Genomic DNA, 13777 nt, shown 5'->3' with positions numbered 1-13777 from the left:
ATTTCATCATATTACTGCCCTAGGGGATTTAATGGTGTGGGAGGTTTTTTTGTTGTTGTTTTGTTTTGGTTGTTTTTTTTTTTTTTTTGTCTGTGTGCCTTTAGCAATGCTGGACAAAGTCACACATGTATATACATGCACATATATGCATGGAATAAATTGTTATTTTGAAGCTTGCAATGAGACAGCGAAAACTAGAACCATGTTCTGTGACAAATTTATGCACGCCCTTTATACTGAGTTTCGCTGTTGCCACGAACCTGTGATTAGCTGTTCAAACAAAATCATTCCTGATTTGCATTTGTCTTATTATTTACCTCTTAGGGGATGCTGCTGAACCTGCATGCAGTTTTTTTAGCTGTGGAGGATAAACTGCTGCATGCTGTCTGAAGGACAGCCAGCTTGGAACCTGGTGTCAGCAGCTCTCATTCCACATCTAGCTGGAAGGTGAGCAAAATGCTGGCAAGCTCTGGAGCCGAGTAATGGTAATGTCACTGATTCTTCTCTTTAGTTAGGTGACACACCAGGCACTCGCATTAGACTCAAAGAGCATTTGACCAAAAGCCTCTCTCCAATTTAAATGTACTAAGTGGGGTCAGTTTGTCATACTCTTGGGTGAGCAGATCCTGGAAAAAGAAACCAAGTGAATTTTGAACTACTGCTTGTTAGTGAGCCCAGCTGCTCTTCTTGGGGATCAGGGTTTGATCCACTCAGCTGATTGTGCCACTGCCTGAAGTCAAGACAAAGTGAATTCTTCTGGAAAAGATGGTGAGTATGACCAGGATCATTAACAAGTAACTTGCTGTATGGATAAGCTGTTAATACAGTTACACTGAAAATCAACTTTCCCCAGTTTAGGGATTTGTTTAAATTAAAAGCAAAATTTGCTTAACAGTAGAAAATGGCTTGTTGTTTTTGTTCTTTCTTGTATATCTCTTATCTGTAGTAGAAATAAAAATACCTTGGGGAAAGTACTCTGGGATGGTGCAGTCTGCTCAAGAGAGAAGTTACTGTTGTACACATAACTGTATACAGGTTTATATCTGCAAGTTCAACAAAAATTTGGCCTCAGAGTCACTACTGTTTCTTTCAGCAACCAATGAGAATGCATGCCCATGACAGAACTGCTTATATGGCCAAATTTGTGGATTCAAGTTTCCAGGATAATCTGTGGGCTGAAATTGCGTACGGCTGTAAGTTGGGTAGTACTTCAGAGATGTGAATTCTTCTCGTGTCTGCTTTGAGATTATTTTTTGTTCTCTAAAAGTAAAACAACCCCATTTGTTGCAAGATATGATTTCTTAGCCTGGCTTCTAATCTAAAATTTGTGCAAGGGTAATTTTCTGCTGCCACTACAGAGTTGGCAGTTTCTTGGTGGAAGTAAGGAAGCAACTGGCAGTACCTTGGGCATTGGAGCATCAAGGGAGCTTAGCTGGTAGCTGCATAAAGTGGAAAATGTATGGTACAATGCCAGCATAGACTGTCCCTTTATGAGGCAGATGGATGAACCTTTAAAAGGGTTCTGTTGGCTTGGGAGATGCTGGACAATGTGTTGGTCTTCATGCAAAGACTTGCAGGTTTCAGTGAAATGACATAGAAGCTTGGATGGTGTGTGCAAAGCCCAGATGGTATCTCATGCTTGGGTTTGAAAGGGTGCTTTCTGTTTGACCAGAGTTGCAGGGGCCATTGTTGTTTCATCTCTGTTATAATCATGGGAAAGTTTTGATGCAGTTTGTGCAGATGCTGTTTGGGTGGCTCAGCAGAGGGATGGGCAAATGGCTGGCCCAGCCATGTCCCCCCAGCCCCTCACAGCCCCGCTTTATACTGTGGGACAGCACCTTGCCACTTCAGGTATGTTTGCAACTCTAATACCAAATTCCTCTTGGACTGGATATTTGTGAATGCAAAATACAGAAGAAATTGAGAACTGAGTTATTTCTATCGTGTTGCTTCTTGCAAATACTTTCTAAGAAAGGGAAAACAAAACACTGCCTAGGAGGTGTTTCTTCCTGCATCAAAGTCATCCTTTGGCAGATTGGGTGGAGAAGAACATATTGTTTATTTGGTGAGGTCTGTATAAATGAGAATTAAAGGTGGCAAAAATATTTTTCTTTACTATTTTTACTGAACATTCACTTTTCATTTTGTTCATAGCAACTGAGCAAAGGGTTGGGTTTTGGTATTCCTGGGTTTTCTTCCAGCTTGAAATTGCAAAACCTAAAATCACAAATGCAAGAAAGAAACAAAAACCATCCAGAGAGGCTGGAGCAGTGGAAAGAGAGGAGGAAAGGTATGCAGTAGTGATAGTGCTGTAACTTGCCCTTTGAAACAGAAAATAAAGCTCTTGGTTTGGAATGCTTTTTTTGAGACAGACAAATTATTACACCAAGTTCAATCTTTGAGCCACGTCCAGTACAAAGTTCATTTGATACATTAAATGCAGTCCCACATTTGCAAATATGCTGAATTTGATTTGATTGCATCTTTTGGAAGGCTATACTAGCAGCAAATAAAATACGTGCCAGGCATTCCTCCTGAGAAAAATAACAATTGCTAGTATTTCAGTCTAAATATCTCAAATGCCAATAGTTTTTCTCATTTTTCTTTATTTCTGCTCTTCTTAAAGAATCATAACTTGAACTCTGAAGCGATAGAAGCAGCCAACTTATCCTGCGTGATAGTGGATAGTGCTGGAAAATGTGCTTTTGGTCATTGCCAAAACAAAAAATTAAGAAGTGTGTGTTGCAAAGATAATTGTGTTCTGGCCTTCCATCAATCTGTCTTGAAAATTGCCCTTAGTAACACAGTTGTCTGAGGACCACTGACACAGGCTGTCTCACCAGACTGACTCCTTTGCTGCACACCACAATCGCGTACAGGGAGTGATGAACTGATATTTCTCAAGGCTGGTTTTCCCCCTGTCTGCTGGGTATGTTCACTGGGCAGGCATGCACAATGCTGGCAAAAACACTTGAAGCCAGACATATCCTTCCAGGCATTAAGATCCAGAATGAATCTGAAACTCAGTGTAGGTTTCCTGAAATATGTCCACAAAGGAAGAGCAAGGCTGCTGCAAGAAGATTTTACGCTAGCAGAATCTATGTAATTTGGAGGATCCTAGAAATTCCTACCAAGTAATAGCTTGTTTACACAGTACTAGTTCTGGAAAAAGTTATGGTGGTGCCAAATTGGGAGAGAGAATTGGGGTTGTTCAGCCTGGAAATGAGAAGGCTTGGGATGACCTAATTGTGACCTTCCAGTACTTGAAGGGAATCTATGAGAAAGATGGAGAGGGACTTTCTACAAGAACAAGTGGTGACAGGACAAGGGGGGAATGACTTGAGTCAGTAGGTTTACATTAGACGCTAGGGAGAAATTCTTTACTGTGAGGGTGGTGAGGCTCTGGCCCCCCAGAGAAGCTGTGGCTGCCCCATCCCTGGAAGTGTTCAATGCCAGGTTCAATGAGGCTTTGAGCAGCCTGGTCTAGTGGAAGGTGTCCCAGCCTGTGGCAGTAGAACTTGGTAGTAAATGTGCTTTAAGGTCACTTCTACCCCAAGCCATTCTATGCTCTTCATATGACCTGGATTTTGTGCACGAAGGAGATTACTTTCTCAGTTATTTGACTGTCATGTCCTAGAAAGATTTATTAAAAACTAAGCTGCTAAAAAATTGCTTGTTTATGGCAATAAACTAGATAATTACAATCTTGTCTTCTTGCATTTATTGCCAAGAACTAGAACTCTTAAGTAGCTTAATTTCCCTTCCACATGTTCCTTCCTCCTGTCTTGAGGTTAGGTTTGTCCACTTTCCAAGGCTGAAGGATAATGTAGGCAGCATTAATAAATGTACCAGGGAACTGGCTTCTCAAGATCAGGATTATAGTGCAATTCTGTTTACCCAAAACTAAAACGAGAGACTTGGCCGGTGAATTTTTTCACTGCTCTGTTATGATCCTGTGATTCTTGGAGCAGAAGAGGCTGTTAGAAGAAGGTTTTTAGCAGAGACTGAGGAAAAGAGCTGAAAAATCAAGCTTCCAGAGAACATTGGAGTACCCACTAAATCTGTGTGCTTTTGTAGATGGCTAACAAGTAATCAGCTTGAAATCCTTGTTTTCATGTCCCACTCTCTCTGAGTGGTTGGTTAGAGCACTTTAGAAAAGATGAGAAGAAAAATCCTTCTCACTGTCCTTATACCTACTGAAATGCAATATTTAGTAGACAGGTCTGTGATGTTGTCCCCTCTGCTTCTCAGGGGGCATGGGCTGGCAGATGCCTAGGCTCACCAGTGTGTCCCAGGTGCCTGTCATATGTTCTGTTGTTGTTGATGTGCAGTTGCCCTGTCCTGTTCCTGGGACCTTGCTTTGCAGGGCTGGTATGGCTTTAGTTGTTGTCACACACCCTTTGTGCCTGTGGAATGGATAGGCAGGATTCATTTCATGGATCTCAAGCCTTGCCAAAAGTGCAAAATGTTTTGGAAGTGGCAAACTAAAAAACCTGTGTTATTATGTATGTTTAGAAAACACTGACTGCCTTCTCATATGCTGCAAATGGCAGATGTGATTGTTATACCTGCTGAGATAACAGAGGTGTTGCACTACATTCATTAAAGCCTGAGGAACACTCCTGCTCCAGTGCTGAGAACTGCAAATCCATTGCCTGACACAGGCACTAGTCCGAGCAGACCGAAACCAAACTCCCACATACAGACTTGAGAACACCCTCTGTGAAATGCTGGGGTGTTGTCTCACCTGGGTCTTCCTGTGACACACCTCCTTGGGGAATTCAGATTTCCAGGGTCAAACTTAGGCTCAAGCCCATGTTTTGAGATACCATCTCTAACATTAAAGGGCACCACACCTTATTCTTCTTTTCAAGACTCCTGGATGTGGTAGGACAGGAGAAGAATATGCAGACACTACCTGCTGGCCTATCTCAAGCTCGTGCTTGCATCTCTGTCTCATTTCTGTCTATCAGAGTAAATCTGCTCTATCCAGCAAGTCTCATCATTAATGCTGGTGCAGTTCCTTTCCTAACTCAAAGGTAGCTGGCACATGTAACTGTGTCCTACAAGAGAGTTTAATGAAGTATGGCTTTGTGGCTCCAAGCTGAGACAGTATTCAGGCTGATTGGGTTTTTTCCAGATCTGATTGGTCTAGGAATAGAGTTGAAAGCTGCTTTTTAGTTTCAAAACACTTAACCATCCTACTAAATTTACTAGCATTGCCAAGATGCCACCATGTGGGATGGAGTCCAGTTCCGGCAAGGCGGTAGAACTGCTCTCTTACTTAAGTGGTTTTTATTGAATAGCAACCATGAAAGACCACCGAATACTCATTCAAATTTTTCCTTCTGATCTCATAGGAGCAGGATGTATAAATAGCATTGAGTCTGAGGGAAATGTGGGCTCTTTTCTCCCATGCCTTTCTCTTTTGTGTGTGCCAAGTTAAGGAAGAGGAGAATTCAGAAAAAGCAAAGAATTCTTATTTCATTTTTCTCCTTGCTTGTTTTAAAGTGCCAGAGTGAGAAGTTGGTACCTTAACATGTCTTCTATTTATTACCCTAGACACACTTCTTTGTGATGTTGATACGTGGAAAGGGAACATCCTCCGCCAGGGGTATTTTGGACTCCTGTTATTGTATTTGCTGATGTTTATAAAACTCAGTTTATTGTCCTGTCTGTTTGTTGTTTTGTTTCAATACACCTTTAGCTGATCTATGCTCCAGAGAACTGTTAAACATTGCAGGCATGCTTGAGGAAGGCAACTAATTTTTCTTTCAACTTTGAGTGCAGCACTTAAATTCATTGGTGCAGCAGAAGGAGCAGTAGATGTGCTGTGGGTGGTGCTAAACTGGTTTGGAGAGAGCTGGGAACAGCATGAAGAGCGGATCAAAAACTTTAGGCTGTGATGGGATGGATAAGTTAGCATCTATGAGCTGGCAGACTTTGTTGTGTGGGAATGTTAGAGCTTTAACAGCTTTGTTGGCTATAGAAGGAGCACTTTGGAAAGTCTTTGAGCCCCAGCTATCCTTTGCCTTGGAGAAGGTAAAGGAGATCACCAGAGATGGTTAATAAGGCTTTAGCTGCTGAGCTCACTAAACATTCTTCCAGTTCAATGGCCTGTGCAGAATGATGTGTTTAGTCAATGTTTAATTCCTAAGCAACAAATGGTGATTGTCAAACTAGAAGGCACTTTTGTGGTGTTGACTGAAGTAGTGAAGGCCAAGGATTAAAAAGGTCATGCAGGAAGATTACTTTGGCAGCCTCAAAGCTCTCACCTCTAGGTCAGGTCCCTTCTTACCAGGAGAAAACAAGGAGAAGTTCATGCTGCCTTAAGGCCAAAAAAGGTTTTCCAATAAGAAAATAAACAAGCTGTTTAAAAAAAATTTGCTGTAGGAAACAAAACAAGGGGAAATGTGAACTGTGGATAGCTGAGGGAAGGCAGGGGAAAGCAGGAAATGAAGAGACATTTACTCTTTCCCTGGTGATGGGAGAGCAGGCGTGGAGCATGTAGCTGGTCAGTAGAGGCAGACTGTGACTGACAGCAAGAGGAGAAATTAGCAGCAGCTGTTGAGGAGGTTGAGGGCTGCTTAAATAGCTCAGATCTGGAGAAGAGGTGAGAGAACTGCAAACAATGCCTTCATGGAGCAGGAGAAGATGTGGACGGGATGTCAGGCAGACAACTCAAGAAACTTTCTTGTTGAATGAGTCAGAAATGAGAAGAGCCCTCTCAGCTGAAAGAATCTAACTCTGTGTCACCTTCAGCCTTCTCCAAGATCTGATTGTGAAGGCATGGACCCTAGGCTCTGAGCAGCCACCAGGGCTGTTTTTCTCCAGGCCTGGCCCGGTTTTGTCTGAAGCTGCCTTATCCAAGGATTCTGTTAACTCAAGCTTGAAGGGGGGGTGGGGGGGGTGGGAATAGGCATATGACATTCCTGCTTCCTATGAAACTAACTCAAAGCATGTGAAGTTTACAAGTCTATAAAGTTTGGCCCAGGCCAGTGGGAGTAGCTTAGCTGTTTCCTACATATAGCAGCTCACTTCTGTATCAGTGCTAGGAGGATTGGGATGATTTGTCCTTTATTGTTCTTTATTTTCTATGTTTTATACATCAACATGCATAATAGCAATTATTTTGTGCTTTTCCAACTCTGCTGGGTAAAGTACATAGGGATTTTGTGATACAGACAGACAAAAAGTAAAGTGCTGCTCAAACCACTGCACTTTCCAGGTTGTGACTCAGTCTTTGGTATTGCTTTGTCTTAAAGACAGATAGAGCTATAACCAATTTTTTTGGCTTGTTTTTTGGGGTTTTTTGTTTGTTTGTTTGGTTTTTGTTTTGTTAGGCTGTTACTGAGCCTGGACATGTGCAATGCAGACCAGACTTCTGCTTCAGTTTTAGAAGATTAAGGCAAGACTGAGTAGATTTTCTTTGATCTACCAAGACCTCCACTGCTGATCTACTAAGAGAGGAAAAGATTGCAAGCTAATAATAGGGCTTATTTGTGGTCAGGACACACTACTTCTTCCAAGCTGGATATTGGCTCCAGTACTTATTTACTGGGCACCAGGAATAAGTTTTCATCCATGCAATTTCCAGTTGCAAGATAGGCTTAGTTCTAAATTACTGATCTGTGATGATTTCAGCCATGGCAATGATTAATTTTGCTGATGAGTTGATGGTTTTGTAAACATGTAGGGCAGCTCTGCAAAAGTCATTGTTTATGAGGTATTTACTACTTTTCCTTTTCAAATTTCATGCTGTTTACCTTGAGAATGCTGTATAAAAGTCGCATGTCCTATGAGCCAGTATTACTTTGCTCAGTGTTCGCAGGGCTGAGCTGTTCCAGCAGTAAGGGTGCACATTCCAAAGCAATTAGAGCAGATTCATAAGTAAATACTGCTCAGCAGCTGATAAAATGCCTTTCAGATGTTTTAGTAAAATAGATTCAGGTGACCAGTAAAGAACTACTTTGTTTAATCTTTGCAATCAAATGTGAAAATACTTCTTTTGATTCTTAACAGCTTTTTCATTTAAAAATTGCTGTGAATTGAAAGCAGTTCATTTGTCTTGTTGAAATAGCCTGCAAGTGAGTCACAGTGAAAAGAAATGGTGACAATCATGGATTCCCCACCCTATGTGCTTTGTCAGGGTCTCTGCCCTCTCTGAGCATAACCACCCATTGAAATAATTTCATACTTGGTTTACTGTGAGTATAAAATCTTCTAGGGAGGAGGAAGAACAAGTGGGAGGGTGGAAACAAAAAAAAAAGAATTTCCTTTGCCTATAAACTGGTGTAAAAAATTGCAATCCATCTGGGAAGCTCTGCAAACTGAAGCATACCTGTTTTATGCTCAGAATGAGTATGGCTTCAAGTTACAGCACTGATTCCCAAACTTCTTGGACCAGCTTTTACCTATATTATCTCTTGTCATAGAGCTTTGAATTCCCAACCTCAGAACAGGGGTGCGGTCTCCAGGCCCTTTTGCAAGCCCACCTCACAGCTATCTGTATTTCCAGCTGTGAGAACACCTGCCCTAGAGCACTCTTTGGGTAAATGCATAGGATGTTGGCCATTATGTATGCCAAGACCAAAGCTAAAAATCTTTTTCCAGAAGCATTCTTTCAGAAATTAAACAAAACAGTCTTTTACATGTGGGTTTGCTTTTCTCTTTCATTACTCTTGTTTTCCTGATTTTCATTCTCTACTATCTTTTATACCTCTTGGCTAGTGTTACTTTCTGTGGATTGTTTCCTTTTGTTGAATCATAAAATAATAAATGGACCTTTAAAGGCCATCTAGTCAAAAAACCCCTGGAATAAGCAGGGACATTCTTTACCAGACCAGGTTGCTCAGAGACCTGTCTAGCCTAACCTTGAATGTTTCCAAGAATGAAGTATTCACCACCTTTCTGGGCAACCCGCTCCAGTGTTTAATCACAGTCATTATAAGAAACTTGCTCTTTTTAGCTGATCTAAATCAGCCTTCTTCTCATTTAAAACCATCACCCCTCATCCTATCACAGCAGTCCCACTAAAAAGTTGGTCCTTATCTTTCTTATAATCAGAGAATCATCAAGGCTGGAAGAGACCTCTAAGATGATCAAGTCCAACCATTAACCCAGTACTGCTAAGACCCCTTGAAGTACTGAAAGGCTGCTCGAAGGCTTTCTCAGAGCCTTGTTCTCCCAGGAAGAACAACCACAACTCTTTTTGCTTATCATCACAGGAGAGGGGGCTTCAGCCCTTAGATCATCTTAATGGCTTCTCTGCACAAGAAGACAGGCAGAGGGCAAGGCAGGACACTCACTGGAAACTCCAGCTGCAAGGATGAAGGAGGCCAAACATGTGAAGAGTGCATAGGGCTGAGTGCTGAGCCTAAGGAGCTGTAGAGAGTGGAGGTGGGCCTCAAGCAATAACAGCTGAACTTCAGCCTGGACAGTGCATGAGCCAAACCCTAAATCTGTTTGCTTTGACTGGGTAACTTAAGACCTGTACTTGGACACTGTGGTCCAGGCCCTGGCCAAGCATATGGAGCATTAGCCTGTGTGAGTATGAGGAGGAAATAATCAGCTTTGGCAGTCCAAGTCCCAAGCCTGTCATATAAGCACACCCTGAACCTTAAGCCTATGTGTAGCCCTTTTTCCAGTTCAGCATTTGAAAATGTGTCCTTGCTCCAATGCTTCACCCTGATGAAGAAAACAGAATTTATAAAGAAGATTTTAAGCATAAAGTTGCCTTTTGTTCTATATTGTACTGGAGCACACAGATAGTAATCACACACAAAGATCTGTTTAATTTCATTTACTCCAGTTAACAGAAGTAGAGCTAGCATTGGTTTGGGTTCTTTTTTTGGTTGTTGTTTTGTTTGGGTTTTTTTGTTGGGTTTGTGTGTGTGTGTGTGTGTGTTTGTGTGTGCATGTGTGTATTTTTGTGTTGGTATTGTTCTTTTTTGATGTGGTTTTCCTGAGGGTGGTTGTATGTGATGTGGTAGCATGAGAATTGTCAGTCAAAGAACTGGCTTGGCAGTTTTCTGTGGATATCCAGGATGTTGCTAATGGCATGTATCTGGCAAGGGTCCAGATGTGATCAACTAACAGAAGATATTCTTCCCCTTGCTACCCCCACAAGCTTTCTTCCAGAACAGCACCTTATATTTATACTTGGTAAATCCCATTGCTGCTGGAAACCTTGGCCAGCTTTGTAGAGTACCTCCAGCCTGATGTGATATCCAGGTAAGTCAAATCTACTTTTTATCTTCCTGCCTCCCAAGTCTAAATATAAAAATCTGTGTTTCCATGTGGTGTTTCTTTTATAATCCCAAGCTAAACTAAATAGAGAGTCCTGTTGATTATGCTATGCAGTCATATTTATAACATGATTGTCTTCCTCAGCTAGACTCAGCTTTTTTAAAATAAAAAACAACAAACCAAGTATTTCCAGAATGAGGCAACTAAAGCTTTCCAACATCTCTGGGACCTTCAGTTCACAAGAAGTGTCCTGATCCTGGTTTGCTGTGAGTTAAAACCTAAACAAAATCTTTAGGTCAACCTTACTTCCCCCACTGATCTCCACTACATTAGAGACAAAGTACATTAGAGTACAAATTTTACCTGAATTATTTACCTGGAAGAGCTTTAAAGGACCTTCCTCAGTTTGGAAACCTTGTGGAAAAAGTAAAAGGAAGTTTCTATAATTTTATGTTTAGTTTCAAGATGGAGTCAGCACCTTCATGGTATTTTCTGGCTTTGGTTTGGAAAGGGAGACACTTGTCTATCAGCCAGCTGGCACAGGATAGCTTTCAGCCCTCCCCGTGGAGCCCTGCTCTCTGCAAGTCAATAGCTGAGCCACAGAGTCTGGCCACAGGCAGGAGAGTTGGGTCCTGGCCAACTTGGCATGCTACAGCCCTGCTGGCTAAGGATGCAGCAGGCCAATAACTGAGCCTCTGAGAATCAGGAAGAGGACCTGTAAGGAGCCTACCCCTGCCTCCCTTAGGAGGGTGCTGCTGCTTCACACCAGCATTGGTCTGGCAGGAAGCAGGTGTCTACATCATTCAGGACTGGATGGGAGGATTTTTATTTCTCTGTTTCCTAATCCGACACTAAGTGGAACAAGGTTGAAATCTGCAGCAAAATTAGCTCTGAGTCCTACTACCCTGAGTGATATTCAGACTGCTAAAAATTTTTTTAAAGTCCTGTCATGGTTCTTTAAATCCATGTGTTCTTACCTACTTCAAAGCTCTTGTGTTGGCATGACCAGCAGCAGTCCTATATGTGGTCCCATGTGATGAGCGATGTTATTCACCTGCAGAGGAGGAACCTCCAAAGTCCTCTTCTGCTATAGAAACAGAATCATAGAATGGTTCAGCTAGAAGGGACCTTAAAGGTAATTTAGTTTCAATACCTGTGCTATGGGCAGGGATACCACCCACTGGACCTTTTTGCTCAGGACTCCATCCAAGGTGGCCTTGAACACTTCAGTAGATGGGACAACTTCCCCAGGCAGCCTGTTCCAGTGCCTTGCCACTCTCACAATAAACAATTCCTTCTTAATGCCTAATCTAAATCTTCCCTCTTTCAGTTTAAACCTTGCCCCTTGTCCTGTCACTGTCTGCCCATATAAAAACTCCTTCTTCCTCGTTTTTATGAGCCTCCATAAGGTACCAAAAGGCTGCAGTGAGGTGTCCCTTGAGGCCTTCTCTTCTCCAGGCTAAACAGCTCCAGCTCTCTCAGCCTGTCTTTGTAGAGGAGGTGCTCCATCCCTCTGATCATCTTCATGACCCTCCTCTGGATTTGCTCCAATAGGCTAATGCTTTTCCTGTGCTGGGAACCCCAGAGCTGGCCGCTCCCACCCCAGGTGGGGTCTGAAAAGGAGAGAATCCTCCCCCTTGACCTGCTGGCCAGGCTGCTTTGCATGCAGCCCCAGGGTGTGTTTGGCTTTCTGGGCTGCAAGAGCACATTGCCAGGTCATGTCCAATTTCTTGTCCATGAGAACTCCCAAGTCCTTCTCCACAGGGCTGCTCTCAATGATTGCTTCTTCCAGTCTATGCTTTTGTCTGGGATTGGGCAATACTCCATCACTTGAAACCTGGATGGTCCTGCTGGATCAGTGTATCAGTGTTGCTGTTTTGTTCTTTGCTGTGGGCCATAGTCTTGACCTCAGGTACAAAAGTGCGTGCTGAGATCTGCAGCTTTGGAAGTTTGAATGTGGTCACCCGGGCTAAACCTGGCCTGTGTTCCTTGTACCTTGAATGCAAAGGTAAATCTTTCTCATTTTTAAACTTGTTAGTTTTCCACTTTGGTATGTTTCTGGGAATGAGAATGTTAAAAGCTACTCTTTCACCTCTTAGTTTGGTAAATTAGGCTAAGTGCTGCTAATGTGACAATGTTTAAAGGGATTAGTTAGCACATTAACAGTTTCAGTTGCTAATCTCCTGTAGAACACAGAGGTTTGGAAGGGAATAACTGCTTCTCCCTAGTGACTTTCAACTGCTTGTTCTGCATGGATACAGGTATTTCCTCAGTCTCTGCAGAAGGCTAGCAAGCAGTGTGCTGAGGTAACAAATGGTGTGATGCTTCCACAAAACTGATAGTTGGCTGAGGTGCTGAGTTAGCGTTAAAATCATCCCATGGAAGACCACTGGTCATGGTCAAAAACAGAAAACGCTTCGAGGCATGACAATGTCTTCACTTCTCAGGGAAGCCAAAAGCAGCTTCTCAGTCACATAAGGCCCATTATGCCTAATCACTTCTCATTACTAAGTTAGAACAAATAGCAGAAATCAATTTCTTCTGAGTTGCTGCTTTCACTTCCAGCTGGTTGAAAAATCTGTACTTCCCACACCCCTTGAATTTGTTCCATGCATGCATGAACTACATGGTGTTAATTTTGCACTTGCTCTGTGTAAAGCTATATAACTTCTGCATGCACATTTTTCAGCTGGGATGGTAGAAAATGCTCTCTTTTCCCCATGTGCTTTTAGATTCCATACACAATGATAATGGGGATCTTGAATGGGTTCCTGTGGAACAGCTGCCTGCTGCTCAGATGTGGTAGGTCATGAAGCAGAGTGCTGGAGGGCAGGATACATTTGTGGTGGAAGATGGACAGAGGAAAATGAAGTCAAAGTTCCCTTCTTAAGGAAGTCTTTACATGCTGTTTACATGTAGACACAAATTATTCACCCTATCCCTTCCGCCTTAAATGTGTAATATTTTTTTCCATTAGAGAAACACACATCTCTGGCTACTCCTTCAGAAGGAAGGTAGTGAAGTTCAGTGGGAAGCCAGAATTAAAATCCTCTTGAGATGTGCAGTGTGTTATTTAACCTACTGGATTCCCTCTCATGTACATTTCAGAAGAGTGTTTGCCTGTAATCTGGAGAATGTCCAATCAGTATCTTTTAGTGAATTGCACCATTTTTATTTTGAGTAAAGCTTTAACACTGTTTTCTCCAGTATTGTGTCCTGTTACTGCTCTCAGCCATGATCTCTTACTAAATCTCCTTAAAGCATACTTGTGTTCCAAAATACTTAATTGGAAATTAAACATTCAGGAAAAAGTGATAAAATGAAGGCCGTGCAGCACCATCTGATGTTTAACAAAAGGTTAACAAATGCAAAAACGGCTCCTGAAAGCTTCAGGCAATCTCAGGCCAGGTTTGCATTTTTCAAATTCTTGCTTTTCCTTATTTGGCCATGCAAAATGGGATCCAGCGGTCCCCAGGGATTTGGCTGCCAGAGATTGGGCTTTGTTAAGAAGAAAGTATGTGTTTTTTCC

This window comes from Molothrus ater, chromosome 2 (assembly GCF_012460135.2).
Source record: "Molothrus ater isolate BHLD 08-10-18 breed brown headed cowbird chromosome 2, BPBGC_Mater_1.1, whole genome shotgun sequence".
Taxonomy (NCBI): domain Eukaryota; kingdom Metazoa; phylum Chordata; class Aves; order Passeriformes; family Icteridae; genus Molothrus; species Molothrus ater.
This window is presented reverse-complemented; position numbering follows the sequence as displayed.